Source organism: Puntigrus tetrazona, chromosome 15 (assembly GCF_018831695.1).
Source record: "Puntigrus tetrazona isolate hp1 chromosome 15, ASM1883169v1, whole genome shotgun sequence".
Lineage (NCBI taxonomy): Eukaryota > Metazoa > Chordata > Actinopteri > Cypriniformes > Cyprinidae > Puntigrus > Puntigrus tetrazona.
The window spans coordinates 22,619,046-22,641,002 of NC_056713.1; the positions used below are offsets into that span (position 1 = coordinate 22,619,046).

At 35.4% G+C, this 21,957-nt stretch overlaps 1 long non-coding RNA gene across 1 annotated transcript; it reads left to right on the top strand.

Moving 5' to 3' along the window:
* The first annotated feature begins 630 nt into the window (after positions 1 to 630).
* Positions 631 to 10,067, top strand: LOC122358854. Its single transcript, XR_006252652.1, has 3 exons — positions 631 to 792; positions 865 to 956; positions 9,421 to 10,067. It is a non-coding gene; the product is annotated as an uncharacterized LOC122358854 (long non-coding RNA).
* The last annotated feature ends 11,890 nt before the right edge of the window (positions 10,068 to 21,957 follow it).

Sequence of the window (21,957 nt, forward strand, 5' to 3'; positions counted from 1 at the left end):
CTGGCCTTCAACAAGATTTGTCCTTTGAGAGAGTCCTTTGAGAGAGTGCAGAAATATAAATGTTTCATTAGTGTTTCTCTCATCACCTTCCCATCATGGGACCTTCTTCTGTTCTTCAGCCAGGCACCGTGTTTCCCTTTTTTTGAGAGCTTTGACACAGACTAGCCTTTCAAGTTCAGCCGGATGTGAAGAACCCGTCAGACCTGTTTGCCGGACTGTGCTGGACTGTGCTGGACTGTGCTGGACTGTGCCGGACTGTGCTGGACTGTGCCGTACTGTGCCGGACTGTACCGGACTGTGCCGTACTGTGCCGGACTGTACTGGACTGTGCCGGACTGTGCCGGACTGTGCCGGACTGTGCTGGACTGTGCCGGACTGTGCTGGCCTGTGCCGGACTGTGCTGGACTGTGCCGGACTCTGCTGGACTGTGCCGGACGGCGCCGAACTCTGCTGGACTCTGCTGGACTGTGCCGGACTGTGCTGGACTGTGCCGGACTGTGCTGGACTGTGCCGGACTCTGCTGGACTGTGCCGGACTGTGCCGGACTGTACTGGACTGTGCCGGACTGTGCTGGACTGGACTGTGCTGGACTGTGCTGGACTGTGCCGGACTGTGCCGGACTCTGCTGGACTGTGCCGGACTGTACTGGACTGTGCCGGACTCTGCTGGACTGGACTGTGCTGGACTGTGCCGGACTGTGCCGGACTCTGCTGGACTGTGCCGGACGGCGCCGTCGAGCTGTGTGCTCTGTGCTCTTTCCAGCGTGAGCAGTGCATGGACAGACGTGCACAGGTGAGCTTCATCACAGGAAACAAAGACTTCTCGGGTGCTGTCAGCGGAGTCTGAAGTGTTTGTGTTTGTCAGGTCTAAATCTCAGCTGGCTCGCTCCCGGGGCTCGTTCCAGTTCCTTCGCTGCCTTTATCCCAGAATGCAAAGCTGACGGAACGTATACAGCGGTAAGTCCAACACCTGGCTGGGAAAATGTGGGGTTTTTTTTAATGAAGTAACCACATTTATTTAAAATGGAAATTTTGTGGTGTTAAAATTTTAGTGACATTTGGTCAGTCGATTTCTTTAATTTGCTGTTTTTTGTAAGTTTTTAATCTATTAAAATTATTCACACACGCACACACACACACACACACACACACATATGTATTTATGTATCTATATATTATATTTTATATATATATATATATATATATATATATATATATATATATATATATATATATATATATATATATACTGTATATGTGTGTGTGTATCTATGTGTGTGTTTGTATGTATTTTTTGTTTTTGAATCAAAAACTAAACAATTATTAATGAATAGAATATGTATTAATTATTAAGAACCTGTAGTTGTTTTTGTGCCTGGAAAATTATACAAATTTTGCTCAAAATCATCTATATGCTATTAATGCTCCTCACCTCGCAAAATAAGACAAAGGTATGTCAAACATTTAATGCCGCTTTTAAAAATGTTGTTTAAAATGATGTACTTTTACTCTTACTTTTTTTAATAATAATCTTAGTGGAATTGTAGTCTTTTTTGGAAGGCGACGAAGTACAGTCTAACAGGAAAATGACTTTAGGGACTAGGTGAATGAAAAAAACAAAAACAAATGAAAAATATCATTTCACATGATTTTGTTATGTATGATTAGATGAAGGTTTATATTTTCTATGGTTTATATTTCTAGTGGAAGCTGGTCATTTTGCAGTGAGGACATGATCAAGTATAAATCAATAGTGTAAAAAACACACACGCTCAGCATCAACAACAGCTACACACACACACACACACACACACACACACACACACACACTTCTCTCTCAGGTCAGTGTTAGAGAAGTGGCATGCAGAGTGGGAAGAATGTTAAAGCATCCTGTGGAGGGTGCATAAAAAATGTGTATTTCTTCATGATATATATATATATTTGATTCTATACTATATATATATATATATATATATATATATATATATATATATATATATATACAGTATATATGTATATGCCTGATGTCAGTCTGTGTTTATGTAGGCTGTCCCTGTGTAAGAAAGGCAGAGTTTAATGCAATCCTTCCAGCAGGAAGTTGAAAGTGACGCTTCATATTCTGAGTGCAGGTTAGAGACTCACACATCAGGTACAGTCACTAGATATTACAGTCTTTAGAAACTCGGTGACACTTTCATAACATTGATCGCGACATTTCGTTTACCCGTGAGTGAATCAACAGCATGGATCAGGGATGAATCACTTTGAATCGTATTCTGAAACGACATTAAATCCAACATGAATTAAAGTTCAGTGTTGGTTTAAGCGTTTTGTTCACCTTTTTACAACGGTTTGTAGTCAACAACAGCAGCGTATGTTATTTAAACCACGTTTCTAAGCTGAAGGGCAGTTTCTGACTCAATAAATGAATTAGAACGCTGTAAGTATGAACGTTATTTTTGCAATTTAGTTCGCTAAAACTATTAAAACTATTTACATTTATTGATATAATGCTGTAATAAAATGATTAAACTTAAATAAAATAAGTATAAATAGGAGAAGTAAAATAAGTAAAATTAAATATGAAATAAATGTACCAATAAAGCTATAATAATAATAAAAATAGTACAAATATTTGATGAAAAAAGACTATAAAAATGAAAATGAGAAATGGCGCCTTGACAACTTACTGAAATGAAATGTTTAAACTGAAGTGCTGAAATAAATGTAGATAATGCTTAATATTAAATATAAAAAGAAATCTAATTAAAAATGTTAATAATACTACTAAATAATAAAGTAAGTTAACAGTTGCTACTAAAATGTCAGTTTAATAATGGAGCCCTTTTCGGCCACTGAATAAAAAAAAAAAAAAAGGTTATTGTGACTTTTTTTCTCAGAATTGCGAGCTATAAACTTGCAACCGTAAGGTATAAAGTCAGAATTACTAAATATAAAGTTGTGACTTAAAGTCAGATTTTCGAGTTATAAAGTCCAATTTTGAGCAGGAAAAAAGTGCTATGTTCTCAGAGTTTATATCGTTCTGACTTTATAACTCCCGATTTTCTTTTCTTTCAGTGGCAGAAATGGGCTTGCATGGTTAAAAATACATGGAAAATCACCAAATATTGGTTTATTAGTTTATGCATGCATTTTGCCACCTTTCCAATGACTTTAAATGCGCTTCTCCATTCTCATTTGTGTATCTCCGGCCTCTGTCTCGTCTGGTCAGTGCTGATGGGCTTCTCCGTTACGTCTCCTGCTCCTCGCCGCAGAACTCACTTCCTGTCTTGGCATTTAAGGCCGGACTTGGTAAATACGGTGCAAGATGAAGTATCTCTGGAAGCGGTTCGAGTTTGACCTTCATCTCTTCAGCTCTTTTGAGTCACAGACTGCGGCGTTCAATCACTTCACTCTGGGTTTTTGAATCAGTTTCAGCCCTCGCCGCCGCTCTGACCTTTTCACTTATGCAAGTCCAAACACTGCGCCTTTCAAATAAAAGACTTGTTATTGGTTCTGTAAAAATAACCACGGTTAAGCCTTTCTGGTCGCTGGAGCGGTCAAGTGTGCGTGTGTGTGTGTGTGTGCGTGTGTGTGTGTGAGACTGTGTTTAAGGGGCTAAGACAGCGGGTTCGGACACGGTACAGTACCATGGTGAAAATGAACATCTTAATCATTCAGTGTTCATGACCTGCAGTAGGATCTGAAAGCCTGAGACCGCATTGACAACCTAAATATCTACTTTTTATGTACATTTGGAATTAACTATAACGTTTTAGGACCGAATACTAAGAAATATTGAAATTCATTTTTAAGCCCTTTTGGGTGAGTACTTTTTTTTTGCTGTAGAAAAGAAATGAATACTTTTGTTCATCAAAAAAAGCATAGGTTCCAAAGGAAATATTAAGCAGCACAAATGATTTTAACATTGATTAAAAAAAAAAAAAAAAAAAAAAAAAAAGCATATTGGAATGATTTCTGAAGGATCGTGTGAAAATGATGCTGAAATATCAGCGTTGCATCACAGAAATATATATTAAAGTACAAAGTTGGTGAGTAGAAGAGACTTTCAAACAGCAAATATTATATGCCATTTTATTAATACAAAATAAAAGTGTTTGTCTTACGTTTTGTGTTTCTTTGAACCTGACAAAATTAGTTTCAACTTGAAATAACCTTACTGCCTAAAACCTTTTAGTTTAGTCAACTAAAATAATGCGCTTGTAAACATGAAGTAACTTAAAATGTGAAGTTGACTCAACTAAAGAAATGTAGGTAGCGGGTGTGAATAGTTTAGCTCTTTCTGCAGTGCAGTAGGACAGTGAAGTAAAAGCAGCAGTACTAAAACACATCCCTAGGTGGCAGTGCAACTCTAGTCCAGACTCTGACTGTCTCTGACTTCTCACTAGTAGTTTGCTGCATGCAGGATACGCTCTTGAAAGCAGCTTTGCGCGACGAGACATTAAGTAGAAAGTAAGTGAGATATTGTTGATGTTGTTTTTTTGCTTTGTCATAACCATAAAAACGGCTACTATTTTACTACTATTAAACATCACTGAAAACATCTGTTCTACACTTATACACATACTAGAGAATATAGACAAAAGGTAATACAATCACCAACATTCAGCTAAAACTGAAATAATAAAAAAAGCAGAGCATTAAAAGAATATATACTGTACACTGATGTCTGGTAATATAATCTAAAAAATAACTTGCACATGATTTATATTTCTGTGTGCTAAACACTCACATCAATGCATCCATGTGGCAGGATGCACCGTATCTGCTCTGTTTCTCAAATCTGGAATACAATTTTTGTCTAAAATGGCCTCTTATAAATGATATAGCTCATATCGCCGACTGACTCGCAGTTTATAAACTTTGTAGCAAACGTGCAAAAAATTTACTTTTCATGTTTTAACATCACATTTTGTAATTTGCAGCGACACAGATTCATAAAGGGAGCGGAAAGAGTGCGAATTAAAGAAGCAGAAACTAATTTAATCGTTTTGTTGCTGGTCTGATTTGGTGAATTAGGGGCCCATACATTTACCTAGACCAGCCTCGAGGCCCCCTGTTTGTTGTGAGGATTGAGATAATTATATATATATATATATATCTTTGATGAAACGTATTGATCCACTTCAAACGTTAACATGGTTATATAATTTGTTTTTGGGTTTTTAATGGGATGAATCAGAAGCATAAATTATTCAATTCATTTCAAACGATTTTCTCATTGAACCGACAGGACAGGATTATTGAAGACGCACATTCATTCTTTACCAGTAGGAGGCGCTTTTGTAACATCAGAAATATAGAAGAAGTCAACAAGGAAACGTTATTTTTATTAGTTTAATGATAAAAAAATCATTCATATAAAATCTTGAATTGGTGAGAAAAGTCTGCTGAGAGCCTACGATCTCCAAAGGCTGTTTAATTCTACATTTTTAATCATCGTTATTTTAACTATGAAATTGTAATGAAACCTGAAAAGGAAACTAAATGTTAACCAAAAACGTAAGAAGTAGTTATGTTTCCTTCATAAAGGAGTAAGTATAAAACTAACATACAACACACACTGTTGCTCAATATTTAAGCTTATAATATTAATATTTAAGCAATATTTACAGCTTTAATTTTCTTTTGCCTCAAGCTGGATGCGTTAACGTTATTTGACAAGCAGCTCTTTTCCAGAATAAGTTGAGATGAATATTTGCAAAAATTATGTCAGCTAAGAGTTAGCTTTGATTATAATGTGTTCATATTAAAAGCGGCTAATGGAAGTGTATTTGTACAGATCCAAAGGAGCATCCATACGCTCTTTTCCATCTACATTATGTTATCAGATTCATCTCTTCATCTCGCTATCGCTCCAGTAATCAGATTTCACCCTGTAGGTGTGCAGCGAGGAGAAATTGGACATTAATAAATGATAAATCTACTTCATTTCTGAAGCCGGATTCAGTCTCCCTGTTAAGGATAATAAGAGCGTTGAGGGACTAAATGAAATAAAGTGTGAGGCAGTGATTTGCCGTGCAGTTCCTGTTGGAAAAACCAGGTCAGGTTAGGTTCTAGAAGAACTAATAACTTTTATGTTTCTGCTCTTTTGCTATCTGCTAAATAACCAGCTTGACACCGGCCCCAGTAGATTCGGCCCCGCTGAACGGAAACCCACTTTATAATGATTTAGAAAAGGAGACGCGTTCGTTTTAACGTCCCCCTATTGAAGTTATTGTCTCTCAAAAGAAAGACCATTTTAAGGGATGGCTTTCATTTGGGAGTCGTCGGACAAATAAAGTAAAAATGCATATCATGTGAAAATGAAAGTGTTTTTGACCTTGCATGCATGTCAACCTGTTATTCGGGACTAACAAAACCAAAATATGAGCCTTTCATAATCCATAATGGGGCACTTTAATGGACTCCGCAATGATCCCTTTGGGTCTCTTTTTAATTTTAATTTCGCCCAAAACCAGCCTAAAAGTTAATCAAAAATATCCCAAAACAAGCCAAAATAATTTCACTATTAATCATAAATAGTTCATTTTCATAAATAAGTGGAAACCAATAGAACGGTAAAACAGATCTGTAAAAGTTATATATATATATATATATATATATATATATATATATATATATATATATATATATATATACAGTATATATAAGTTTAAATGCAATTGTTAAATATATGTTATTAAAGCAATAAGCCCTAAGAAGCCATGGTTTATGCTGAATTTATAACAGCTAAGGTTAGGCACGATGCAAAGTGTTACTACACTGTTACTTGTTTTGGTGTATTATTAATAATGTATTATTAAAATCATAAACACACTGGTTTGTAGCTCTTACACTACGTCTTCTAGATGAATGGGAAACCTCACGCGTAAAACGGCTTACTTCCGCGTTGCGCAAAAGGTGGATATAGCTTCTTTTTTTTTAATCCTCTCAACCTTTACTTACTTCTTTTGAACGCTTTCTAGTGCTCCAAAGGTGCTCCGTGATTTAAACCGTTTTCTCATGAAAGCGTTTTGAGCAGCGTTTGACTTTCTTCAGTAGCGACAAGTGGTCTTTTTCAGCGTGTTCTCCGTTCAAACGAAGGACAATGAAGTGGACACACAAAGGCTAGCGATGGAGAATAGACGGGATTAGACGAGTGTGGAAGCAGTAATGGATGTGTTGACACGCGTCGGAGCTCGTCCTCAATTACGGCCTCTTTATGAGACCTCGGGCTGTGCGTTGTGAGAGGATTTTAGCAGTCTTTTCAAATCCAGAGTCCTTCGTGAATGAGGTACTATTGACAAGAGAGACATAAAATCATGGTAGCATTGTGAGATCTTACTTCATAACCCCCCACACACACGCACGCACACACGCACACACACACACACACACACAGAGACCTTACGCCATTGGTGTGTATTGTCTGGCTAAAATCTATCATCTTTTGTCGAGGTTCCTTCATGCTTGACGCTTTAGAGGAGCTGAAATTGGCTGTCAGTATTCCAGTCCTGGACTCGGAGCTCCTAATGGAATAAATTGGTTCCAAGATGTTCAATTTAACTGTGACCCAACACCTCGGAAAGATGATTCATCTGATATGCAAACTAGAGCGTGACCAAGAGGCAAAAATGAACTGCAGTCTCTCTCACACACACACACACACACACACACACACACACACACACACACACACACATACACACACACACACACACACACACACACACACACACACACACACACACACACACACACACACACACACACACACACACACACACACACACACACACACACACACACACACACACACACACACACACACACACACACACACACACACACACACACACACACACACACACACACACACACACACACACACATACACACACACACACACACACACACACACACACACACACACACACACACACACACACACACACACACACACACACACACACACACACACACACACACACACACACACACACGCACACACACACACACGAACACACACACACACACACACACACACACACACACACACACACACACACACACAGACAGACACACAGACACACACACACTCACACAGACAGACACACACACACAGACACACACACACACACACACACAGACACACACACACACACACACACACACACACACACACACACACACACACACACACACACACACACACACACACACACACACACACACACACATACACAGACAGACATGAAGGTTAAGTGTGTATACAAGGTGGTCTACATGATTTTACTAATTTGTTGATTGCTCTCGACTCTGATCGTCTTGGATGTGTACAGTGATACAGATAGTGAAGACCGACTTACTGACCTAAAGTGATCTGAGAGCGGAGCTGACGTCATTCTGGTTGTGAAGCATCGTCTCCTTCAGAGATAATAGTGTTCTTCTCTGCAAAGCGGCTCCACGTTTGAAGAAATGCACATTTTTCCTTCTTTCGGCTCATTAAAATGATGTATAATAATTCCAGCTAAATTGTGAAATGTTATTGCAATTAGAAATACATTTCTGTTCGATTACATTTTTTAAAATATAATGTATTCCTGTGAAGCAAAGCCGAATTTTCAGCATCATCGCTCCGGTCTTCAGTGTCACACGATCTTTAAGAAGTCATTCTATGCTGATTTGCTGCTCGAAAAAAGTTGTGCTGCTTCATATTTTTGTGGAAACCATTTTCCAGGATTTTTGGTGATGAATAGAAAGAACAAAGAACAAAGAACAGCATTTATTTAAAATAGATTTATGTATAGATTTATGTACACTGAATACTATATAAAAATGTATTAATTTATTACAAAAATCACACATATACACATGTATATGTTTTATTCCACAAACCTGATAATTAACTCAATTATGTATAATTAAATATATATATATATATATATATATATAAAATATTTAATTTTACATAATTTTAAATATTGCTGTAAAATCATTGTATGTGTACTGTGTGTATTATGTTAATTAATTTAGTATATATACAGTATATTTTTAATTTTCAATATTTACCTCTATACATATTTATATTCTTAAATTTATATTATCGTAAGAGTTTATTCGATAGCGAAAAGAGAAGCAGTGTTGCCAGACGTAAGATAATTTAGACCTCTGTACAATGTATATATATATATATATATATATATATATATATATATATATATATATAGTAAACACACATATATTTTTTTCTGCCATCCATAAAGATAGAAAACATTAACGTCCATCAGACGGAGCACTCAGCTGCCAGCATTCGGTAGTTGTTCTGACTCAAACCTACTCAAAGTTCAAACACTACACTTGTGCTGTCTTGTTTCACCCGAACCCTTCAGAGACGTCATGCTTTCTGTTCTTTCAGTTTTCCTTCCCGTCTAATCACACGCGTCTGATCCGACCGGCTGGAGGAGAGAGGAATCACAGAAGCACAGCTGGGTCCGGATCATCACCTCTGCCCGTCCTCCAGCTGGACCAGATGAGAACACATCTGATGGACCGCAGGTGGAAATAAAACACAAAAGGTCAAATAAATTTGCCCCTCTTTCTGTCGTCCTCCTTTCTCTCTCCGTCTGTCATCCGCTGCTCAGTTTAATGGCTCCCCGCGAGCGTCCAGATGCTCCTGTAGCTCCGGCGAGGATTTAAACCGGATTCCTCTGATTATTTGAATGTAGATTTGGCTTTTTATTTCTCCGGCAGCCTGTCGTGCTCGGCCTCTCGGTTCATTAACTGTTCATTTACACACTCCTCTTTCATCCTGCCCGCTTCTCCCCGGTCTGCGAATGATTGTTTATCATCTCTGATTCGGTTTTTAATTAAAATACTCCTCTGCTGACTGAGGATGTGGAGAGATACGGGGCCTGCAGAACCCTCAGGAAAGATGTGCTGGGACCTGCTCTGCTTATCAGTCAATCTGCGTTATATTGCTTTTTATTAGTACTTCATCCGAGTAAAATGCAAATGTGTGTGGTTTATAATTGTGTTTGCAGGCGAGTCTCACACAGACCAAAAAAAGCCAACAGGACCAAACAAGTAAACGGGAAAAATGATTTATTTTCGTGCAACTTGTGTGGACTACAGTAAAACTACTAATTAAAAATAGCAGTAAAAATTTGGGAGCAAAAAAAAAGAAAACAAGTGTTGGTTAAGTGTTTTAATGCAATCTCATAAAAAAAAGTGTTTTAATGAGTTCTGTGAACATTGCTAAATTATTGAAATATATAGTAAAATGTTTAAAATATCCAAAGTTTGTATATTTTACAGTTTTTATATTCTAGAATTGTATATAAATATTTAAAACAGACTCTAAACGTCTGAAGAACACTGTTAAATATTTTTTGTGTAAGTACTTTTAGATAATATATATATATATATATATATATATATATATATATATATATATATATATATATATATATATATATATATATATATGATAATGTGTATATGTGTGTGTAAATATTGTGCCAGCTGATTTTAGTTTAATTCAAAGTTTATTATAAAGTTTTAGGACACACTTAATGTTAAGTAGTCTTAACTAATTTGTACTTACAGCAAAAAATATGTACAATGTATTATTATTATGGTCATATTGTAAGGTTTGGTGGTCTGGGTGGGTTAAGGTGTAAGAGATGTGTCAACAGTGCAATTATAAATGTAATTACATAAAGGTATTTTTAAAGATATAAGTGCAATGTGAAAAAGTACATGTGTGCACAATAAGCGCATCGTACCAAATGATTCATTGAAATGTAAGGTTTGTGTAAAAACACACTACAAACGTAGCTTTTTCTTCTCATTCTAGCAGTCCTTTAACTTCTAAACACAACTTGTGATTGTGTAAAGCCGGCAAATCAGATCTGACCTGCTGATTCCAGTTAACTTCCTGTCCTTTCTGCGCGAGGTCCGTCTGATCCCGGGAGCGAAGCAAAAGAAGCTGTTTTTATGAGCGCCCCAGAAGTGTATTACAGTATTTATGGTGCCGAACACAACACTGTAATGAGCATTCATCAATGTGTCTGAGCGGTTAAATCACGCAGGAATCGCTGACCTCACCGAGAGACAAACGACGGCAGTGTAGTCAATTAAATCACTTTAATAGTCAAACAGACAAAATCCATAAAGTCTGTCTGCGTGAGAGCTGCGCAGATGCCAGTCCGGAGCCAGCGGCGTTCTCCGGGCCGTGACGGAAAGATTAAATACCAAGCGGGCGTCTCAGAGGACCGCGGTCTTCGCAAAAAAGACCGCTAATAAAATAACGCCCGAAAATGACTGGAGACTCGTTGTGGTTTACAGAGGGAGAGGATGAAAGACAACTCCGAGGAGGTGAAGAGACGTCTGCGGCATGTGGCCTTCGTGATGGAGGGACACTAGAGGAAGCGCCCTGGCATCCTTCCTGTCTCCTCGTTTGATGCGCTGCTCCAGATGTGCCCACAGCTGCTGATGTCCCTGCACACCTGTCCTTCACCACCGACCGCGCTCCTTCAGGTGAGACTGTGACTGATAAACAGATATTTAGAATCAGTATTCTCCTTGACGCTTGAGTTTGATGGTCCACTTTAGACCCATTATTTTCCACTGACATGTCTACTAGCTCTCAGAGTACACTGTTTAGGGTTAGTAGTTGACATATACTTGTAAAGTTGTAAACGAAAAATTGTGACGTTTCCACACATTTACCATGGTAAGTGTTTTAAAATACCATGAAGTATAGATAGATAGATAGATAGATAGATAGATAGATAGATAGATAGATAGATAGATAGATAGATAGATAGATAGATCACTGATAGATAGATAGATAGATAGATAGATAGATAGATAGATAGATAGATAGATAGATAGATCACTGATAGATAGATAGATAGATAGATAGAGATAGATAGATAGATCACTGATAGATAGATAGATAGATAGATAGATAGATCACTGATAGATAGATAGATAGATAGATAGATAGATAGATAGATAGATAGATAGATAGATGAATCACTGATAGATAGATAGATAGATAGATAGATAGATAGATAGATAGATAGATAGATGAATCACTGATAGATAGATAGATAGATAGATAGATAGATAGATAGATAGATAGATAGATAGATAGATGAATCACTGATAGATAGATAGATAGATAGATGAATCACTGATAGATAGATAGATAGATAGATAGATAGATAGATAGATAGATAGATAGATAGATGAATCACTGATAGATAGATAGATAGATAGATAGATAGATAGATAGATAGATAGATAGATAGATAGATAGATGAATCACTGATAGATAGATAGATAGATAGATAGATAGATAGATAGATAGATGAATCACTGATAGATAGATAGATAGATAGATAGATAGATAGATAGATAGATAGATGAATCACTGATAGATAGATAGATAGATAGATAGATAGATAGATAGATAGATGAATCACTGATAGATAGATAGATAGATAGATAGATAGATAGATAGATAGATAGATAGATAGATAGATAGATAGATAGATAGATGAATCACTGATAGATAGATAGATAGATAGATAGATAGATAGATAGATAGATAGATAGATAGATAGATGAATCACTGATAGATAGATAGATAGATAGATAGATAGATAGATAGATAGATGAATCACTGATGATAGATAGATAGATAGATAGATAGATAGATAGATAGATAGATAGATAGATAGATAGATAGATAGATGAATCACTGATAGATAGATAGATAGATAGATAGATAGATAGATAGATAGATAGATAGATGAATCACTGATAGATAGATAGATAGATAGATAGATAGATGAATCACTGATAGATAGATAGATAGATAGATAGATAGATAGATAGATAGATAGATCACTGATAGATAGATAGATAGATAGATCACTGATAGATAGATAGATAGATAGATAGATAGATAGATAGATAGATCACTGATAGATAGATAGATAGATAGATAGATAGATAGATAGATAGATGAATCACTGATAGATAGATAGATAGATAGATAGATAGATAGATAGATAGATAGATAGATAGATGAATCACTGATAGATAGATAGATAGATAGAGATAGATAGATAGATAGATAGATCAGATCACTGATAGATAGATAGATAGATAGATCACTGATAGATAGATAGATAGATAGATAGATAGATAGATAGATAGATAGATAGATAGATAGATCACTGATAGATAGATAGATAGATAGATCACTGATAGATAGATAGATAGATAGATAGATAGATAGATAGATAGATAGATAGATAGATCACTGATAGATAGATAGATAGATAGATAGATAGATAGATAGATAGATGAATCACTGATAGATAGATAGATAGATAGATAGATAGATAGATAGATAGATAGATAGATAGATGAATCACTGATAGATAGATAGATAGATAGATAGATAGATAGATAGATCACTGATAGATAGATAGATAGATCACTGATAGATAGATAGATAGATAGATAGATAGATAGATAGATAGATGAATCACTGATAGATAGATAGATAGATAGATAGATGAATCACTGATAGATAGATAGATAGATAGATAGATCACTGATGATAGATAGATAGATAGATAGATAGATAGATAGATAGACAGATGAATCACTGATAGATAGATAGATAGATAGATAGATAGATAGATAGATAGATAGATAGATAGATGAATCACTGATAGATAGATAGATAGATAGATAGATAGATAGATAGATAGATGAATCACTGATAGATAGATAGATAGATAGATAGATAGATAGATAGATAGATAGATAGATAGATAGATAGATGAATCACTGATAGATAGATAGATAGATAGATAGATAGATAGATAGATAGATAGATGAATCACTGATAGATAGATAGATAGATAGATAGATAGATAGATAGATAGATAGATAGATAGATAGATGAATCACTGATAGATAGATAGATAGATAGATAGATAGATAGATAGATAGATAGATAGATAGATGAATCACTGATAGATAGATAGATAGATAGATAGATAGATAGATGAATCACTGATAGATAGATAGATAGATAGATAGATAGATAGATGAATCACTGATAGATAGATAGATAGATAGATAGATAGATAGATAGATAGATAGATAGATAGATGAATCACTGATAGATAGATAGATAGATAGATGAATCACTGATAGATAGATAGATAGATAGATAGATAGATAGATAGATAGATAGATGAATCACTGATAGATAGATAGATAGATAGATAGATAGATAGATGAATCACTGATAGATAGATAGATAGATAGATAGATAGATAGATAGATAGATGAATCACTGATAGATAGATAGATAGATAGATAGATAGATAGATAGATAGATAGATGAATCACTGATAGATAGATAGATAGATAGATAGATAGATAGATAGATAGATAGATAGATAGATAGATGAATCACTGATAGATAGATAGATAGATAGATAGATAGATAGATAGATAGATAGATAGATGAATCACTGATAGATAGATAGATAGATAGATAGATGAATCACTGATAGATAGATAGATAGATAGATAGATAGATAGATAGATAGATAGATAGATAGATGAATCACTGATAGATAGATAGATAGATAGATAGATAGATAGATAGATAGATAGATAGATAGATAGATAGATAGATGAATCACTGATAGATAGATAGATAGATGAATCACTGATAGATAGATAGATAGATAGATAGATGAATCACTGATAGATAGATAGATAGATAGATAGATAGATGAATCACTGATAGATAGATAGATAGATAGATAGATAGATAGATAGATAGATAGATAGATGAATCACTGATAGATAGATAGATAGATAGATAGATAGATAGATAGATAGATGAATCACTGATAGATAGATAGATAGATAGATAGATAGATAGATAGATAGATGAATCACTGATAGATAGATAGATAGATAGATAGATAGATAGATAGATAGATAGATAGATAGATAGATGAATCACTGATAGATAGATAGATAGATAGATAGATAGATAGATAGATAGATAGATGAATCACTGATAGATAGATAGATAGATAGATAGATAGATAGATAGATAGATAGATAGATAGATAGATGAATCACTGATAGATAGATAGATAGATAGATAGATAGATAGATAGATAGATAGATAGATAGATGAATCACTGATAGATAGATAGATAGATAGATAGATAGATGAATCACTGATAGATAGATAGATAGATAGATAGATAGATAGATAGATAGATAGATAGATAGATAGATAGATAGATGAATCACTGATAGATAGATAGATAGATAGATAGATAGATGAATCACTGATAGATAGATAGATAGATAGATAGATAGATAGATAGATGAATCACTGATAGATAGATAGATAGATAGATAGATAGATAGATGAATCACTGATAGATAGATAGATAGATAGATAGATAGATAGATAGATAGATAGATAGATAGATAGATAGATAGATAGATAGATGAATCACTGATAGATAGATAGATAGATAGATAGATGAATCACTGATAGATAGATAGATAGATAGATAGATAGATAGATAGATAGATGAATCACTGATAGATAGATAGATAGATAGATAGATAGATAGATAGATAGATAGATAGATGAATCACTGATAGATAGATAGATAGATAGATGAATCACTGATAGATAGATAGATAGATAGATAGATGAATCACTGATAGATAGATAGATAGATAGATAGATAGATGAATCACTGATGATAGATAGATAGATAGATAGATAGATAGATAGATAGATAGATAGATAGATAGATAGATGAATCACTGATAGATAGATAGATAGATAGATAGATAGATAGATAGATGAATCACTGATAGATAGATAGATAGATAGATAGATAGATAGATAGATAGATGAATCACTGATAGATAGATAGATAGATAGATAGATAGATAGATAGATAGATAGATAGAGATAGATGAATCACTGATAGATAGATAGATAGATAGATAGATAGATAGATGAATCACTGATAGATAGATAGATAGATAGATAGATAGATGAATCACTGATAGATAGATAGATAGATAGATAGATAGATAGATAGATGAATCACTGATAGATAGATAGATAGATAGATAGATAGATAGATAGATAGATAGATAGATAGATAGATAGATAGATAAAAGGTTCTTGCACCGTCTGGAGATGGTTACCATGGTAAACGTTTGTCATTTTTATGGCCTATGAACATTTAACTGCTGTTTAATATAGCTTTTTCTTTTGTCTCAAAAATAAATGAACAAATAAAAGATTCTTTTAGTATTATATTTATTTAAAGCAGTGAAAACTAGGGGTAGTAGGGTAAATACGAAAAAGAGCAACCTGAGATATAAACTATAAGCCGTTAAAGCATATCCTCTCATTAGCAAACAGTGAGACCTTCACCATCATCATTTATTTTTAACTAATGATAAATTAAGATAATATAACATAAAAAAAACTTTAACATAGATCTGTTTCGCTTGATAAGGTATTAATTTCACAAAACTGAGAAAGACGCCTCTATTTTTGATCTTTCCTGATACACTCTTCTGTGGTTTAAAAGTGCTCTTCTCTGCAGAAGTGTAGTTCACTGATGCCTGGACTGCGTCGTGTCTTTATTTGACAGTGTTTGATTGCTCATGTGATATTCATGTATGAGCTGGTGTATTTTTACAATAAGGCCAGGAACATGTAGGGAAGTGAACAGTGATGGTCTTCAATGTAAATGTGCTCCAAGAGAATCAAAGAGAGTCTCAGGATCTGGTACTGTATGTGCAAAAAAACTCAAATTATTATTCAAAGAACATGGAGTTTCCATGGTTACATATCATCACCCCCCCCCCCCCACCCCCACACACACACACACACACACGACACACACACCAAAACCCAGAGGGGTGCTGGACTGAACTCTAATGGCGGGGATTTTCCCCCTCCTCTGTTTTTTTTTACATGATATACTGCTGGTTACATGACAGATCTGTAAGTTTTTTTTATTTCTCTCTCTCACACACACACACACACACACACACACACACACACACACACACACACACACACACACACACACACACACACACACACACACACACACACACACACACGCACACACACACACACACACACTCACACACACACGCACACACACACGCACACACACACACACACACACACACACACACACACACACACACACACACACACACACACACACACACAGGAACCATTTAGTCTCCAGCGCTGTCTTTTTTCCAGAACTACAACCTGGAGTCTCCAGAAGTGGATAAAAATCCTAATAAATGGCCGTCACTTAATAAGAATAACATTGCGAGGTGTTGTGAAATACACAGGTTTTTATAGTTTTCACAGACAGACGGGTTGAGAGTGTCACGGATTTCTCCTGCAGAATCAGCGAGACTTTTAGGGAGCTCGTTTTTAGGATAGAAAATGGACTGAAAACGACCTACCAAAACATGCTGCCAGATTCAGATTCTTACATTGCATTTTTATTTTAGTGTACTGATTTAATATACGTCCTGGTGCTGAACTAAAACAACGAAAACAAACCCCCGTACTGCATTATACACATTTCTTTGCATTTCTTTGCTTTTGATAATTAAGTACATTCAAAGTCGACCCTGCTGGTCCTGTACGTTTTGAAGCCGGTTCTAATCTGGTTCCGCTAGCTTAAAACCCAAAGAACCAGCATAACCAGCATGAACGAGTGAGTGGTTGCTGTACTTTTTGTCACAGTAGCACCATTTTGGAGAGTATTGCTGGACACAAACAGCGTATGCTCTCACCACGCTATAAATGTTTATTAATGCATTATGCATTTTGGTATTATTTTAATAGTTTTGCAGTAAACTAGTGCTTCATTCTCAGCACAGTCTGAGTGTGTCTGGATCGGTTCAGCCAGGTGTGTGTGTGTGTGTGTGTGTGTCACTTGTTTGCTGACTGACTGTAATTGTCGGGGTCAGACCCGAGCTTCCTTAGACAGGGTCCTCTCGTATTCCCGGTGTCTGTACATGCGTGTCACGCTCACACAGATGCAGCTTTCCTCATTACTGCGTGCGTCAGAGATGCTTAAACTCCAGATGACTGAGTACTGCGCTCCGCAGGTATATGTGTGCGACTCGATCACACACACACACACACATCTGCGGCAATGCACGTGAACGCCGCCCCACACACATGCACGCATTTAAACGAATGCTCTTTAAAACCCCGCTGTACATGCATCACAAACGCTTTTGTCGTGAATGATGAATGAAGAGCAGCTGAATGAACAGACAGCTGACCGTCACTCTCTCTATCTTTTTAATGCACGCGCATTTATTTGTAATTAGATGTCAATTTTGATTTCATCTGCTATAATTCACTGGCCTGCTCCTAAAACCGCTCCTTTCTTTTTCTCCATTTAAAGATCATCTCCATTCCTAACATCCTTATTAATAAGTCTTTTTCATTAGACTCTATTTCACTGATTTCTTTTACTTTAATCAAAGCCGAAGTGTGTTTTTTTGTAAATACATTTCCAGACAGCAGCGCACACATTAATCAGCCATTTGTTTTTATTAATTAAACTGAAAAGAGACATTTTTATTAAATGACTAAATGTTTTATTATAATGTTTTTTTATATAATGTTTTAATTTATAATTATAGGCATATTTCAGGGTATCATGTGACAGCAATGTACATATTTTAAATATTTTAAATTTTTATTTTACAATTTTTTTTTTAATTCTGAATTATTGAGAAAATGTTTAATAAACTCAGAACCCTTTTTTTATTTTTTATCCTGCTATAAATATTAACAGTAGAAGATTTACCTTTTTATTTATGGATTTTGAGAAGTTTCATATTCAAATAATACACTTAAGAGTAAACTGTTAATGATAAACTGTTTTTTTTTTTCAAATTTACCATTAAATAAAATTTGTATTATAGTTTACATTTATATTAAATTAAAGCTTTTTTGACCCACTTAATTACATCTGAATGTGTAATTTCATAATTCTGTTGTTTTTTAAATATTGTGTGTCCTGGCAAACAAACTAAAATGTACTTAAATGTTCAAATGACACCTTAAAATTAATTTACAGTATAAAATATATGAACTTTAAATGTATCAAACTGTTCAAATAATAATCAAGTATTTTACAAGTGTGTTATGATGTCAGTCAACGTTAAAATATATATCACAATAACAGAAACTTAAAAATACACATTTACATTTTTTGATTTTTTATTGTGAATAAATGTAAAAAAAAAAAAAGTGTGGTAGGTGAAATTAGACGTTGTGCTGTCAGATATTTATTTGTTACAGTGAGCTCAGTATAATATAATATATGATAGTGTTTTATGTGTGTGCATCTGAGAATTTTCTTGCTCTTTTGTTTTTAGTTTTAAGACTGCTGAAAACTTTTAGCTTATTACAGAAGAGAAAAGGGAAAAAAAAAAGAGGGCGAAACCTTTAAAAGAAGAAGAGTGTTTCTCGGTGACAGGAAGACCTTATTCTCCTGCAGACTGTGACGGCCTGTCAGAGCTGAGCAGGTCTGGGACCATGTCAACCTTTCCCAGAATTCAGCTCACCTCCTCGTTTAAAACATCCCAGAGAGAGATGAGAAAGAGACGGACGGAGAGAGACGAGGGAAGGCCGGTTTTATGATCGATGGACTAAAACATCCCTCGGCAATTGAGAGCGAAAATGAGTCTGCTCCTTTAAATTCGGAGAAATTCAACCTGCTGTTGAACAAGATACAAGATGAGGAATAGGAGACTGTTCATACACTAGATGAAGGATTAATGCACGCGAAAATCGTCACGTGCAAAAAGCTGCCCGCGTTTTCTTTTTTATAACAGTAATGAATTTAGTGATTTAAAGGCAACTCAGGCTTTCAAGCAAAATCAAACAGCATACGACGTGATCTGGAGTCTGTCTCTTTTCATTTGTGCATTCTTATTATTTATTTGTATTCATGTTTCAGCTTAACTGGCAGCTTTGGCACTACACGCAAAATTTTAAGTTATTAATGAAATCATTTTTTTGATTTTTTACGACTGACAAATATGCACCTGGTTTGTTTGACTGAACTGTGTAAATGCAAACAAATAGATATGTTATGTGCATTTCAAACACAGGAATCTTACATTTAGTGCGTTCGTATAGCATTTGAATTTAAGTAGCAGCGATGAGGTTTTCTGTGAAGGTAACTAATTGGATAAAAGAGGCATTTTACAAGCGTAACCAAATCCTAAATATCATCAATCTAGGGCAATAAAACTCTCACAAGGTCCAGAAGCAGAAGCATGTGTCTCATGTCAGAGCGAGAGCGGGAAAAATACTCTTTGACCCGCCGGTCATGCTCTAGTTTGCATATCAAATCAGTTCTCCTCCCTGTGTGTCGGGTCAGAGCTGAGCTGACCCAGAATATCTCACAACCAATTTATTTTATTAGGAGCTGTGAGACCAGGATCGCACGGCCTGATCGAACACACACACACACACACACACACACACACACACACTCTTCTGTACCTTCTGGCCCAAGATTATGGCAAGGAAATCAATGAAACCCACCTTTCATTGTGCCAACGCTTTTACGGAAAACCAACTTACACCAAAATAAACTTTTATATGAATTGCATGTAAAAGTCTCCACCATTTGGATTACACAGGTTTAACATCAGCTAAAATGTATTAGTTCAGCCAAGCATGAAACTTCTGTCAGTAATTACTCACCTTCACGTCGTTCTGTAAGCCCTTACCACGATCAAGGCATAGAAACGCATTAAAGACATTGTTAAAATCGATGTGGAATGAGTAATTGAAATCATCGAATAAAGCGATTATTTATATTTTCTTTGCACGGAAAAGGTATTCTCAAAACTTCGTGAAGCGACGTTTGTACCACTGGACTATTTTAAGGATGTGCTTTTTATGTTTCTGTGCCTTATGGTGCTCGGATATAAAATATTGAAGATGAAAAAATTTTTTAAGACGAACAAAGCTCTTACCTTGTCGACGTGATGGATATTTGTCCGTCACACAGCAATAAAACAGCTAACATTTCTGCACTCGATAAATAATAGCATAGTATGAATCAGTTTTGCATTTATTTGATTTTAATCCTATTTTTTAAAATGCCTTTATTGGGATATCAGCATGTATTAAGTATGAAACTGGTTAAAAAGAGATAAATATAAAACGATGGTTGTTGTGCATTTAAAACGCATTCTGTTTATTAGTACTAGTTCAGAAATCTGGCCAACTGATTTATGACTGACTGACAAATGGGCATTACATTACATTTCTCATTTTTATAAACAATTCAAATGAATTTAAAAATTTTTAATACGATGCTCGCAGGACTCTTAAATATATCCGCCCCCGTTCTCTGATTTGTTACTTAGATTTGAGTGAAGTAACATTTAGCCAATCAGGAGGCGAGTAATCTCTAAACTACAAATCTCCTGTTGCTGTCGCGATTTTTTGCCCTTCATTCATTTTTTGCTCTGTGTCGATTTTGGGTAAAATGTATCAGAAGCAGAGGACGATTTTGTACTTATTTCAAACAAACACCGCAAGTATTTGTTATATCGCGATAACACGAGTCGCTATCAAATCCCGTGTTGCGGTTTAACACACTGTAACGTCGCGTCTAAACTGGTTGCGAGCGACAAAAGACAATACAATCACGTCGTAAAGGATCCGGTGTGTGTTAAATGTGACCCTGGACCACTGATCCATAATAGAGAATTATATATAGATGTATGTCCTGGACCACAATAACACAGGTGTTGTAGCGATGCGCTATCTCCGCCA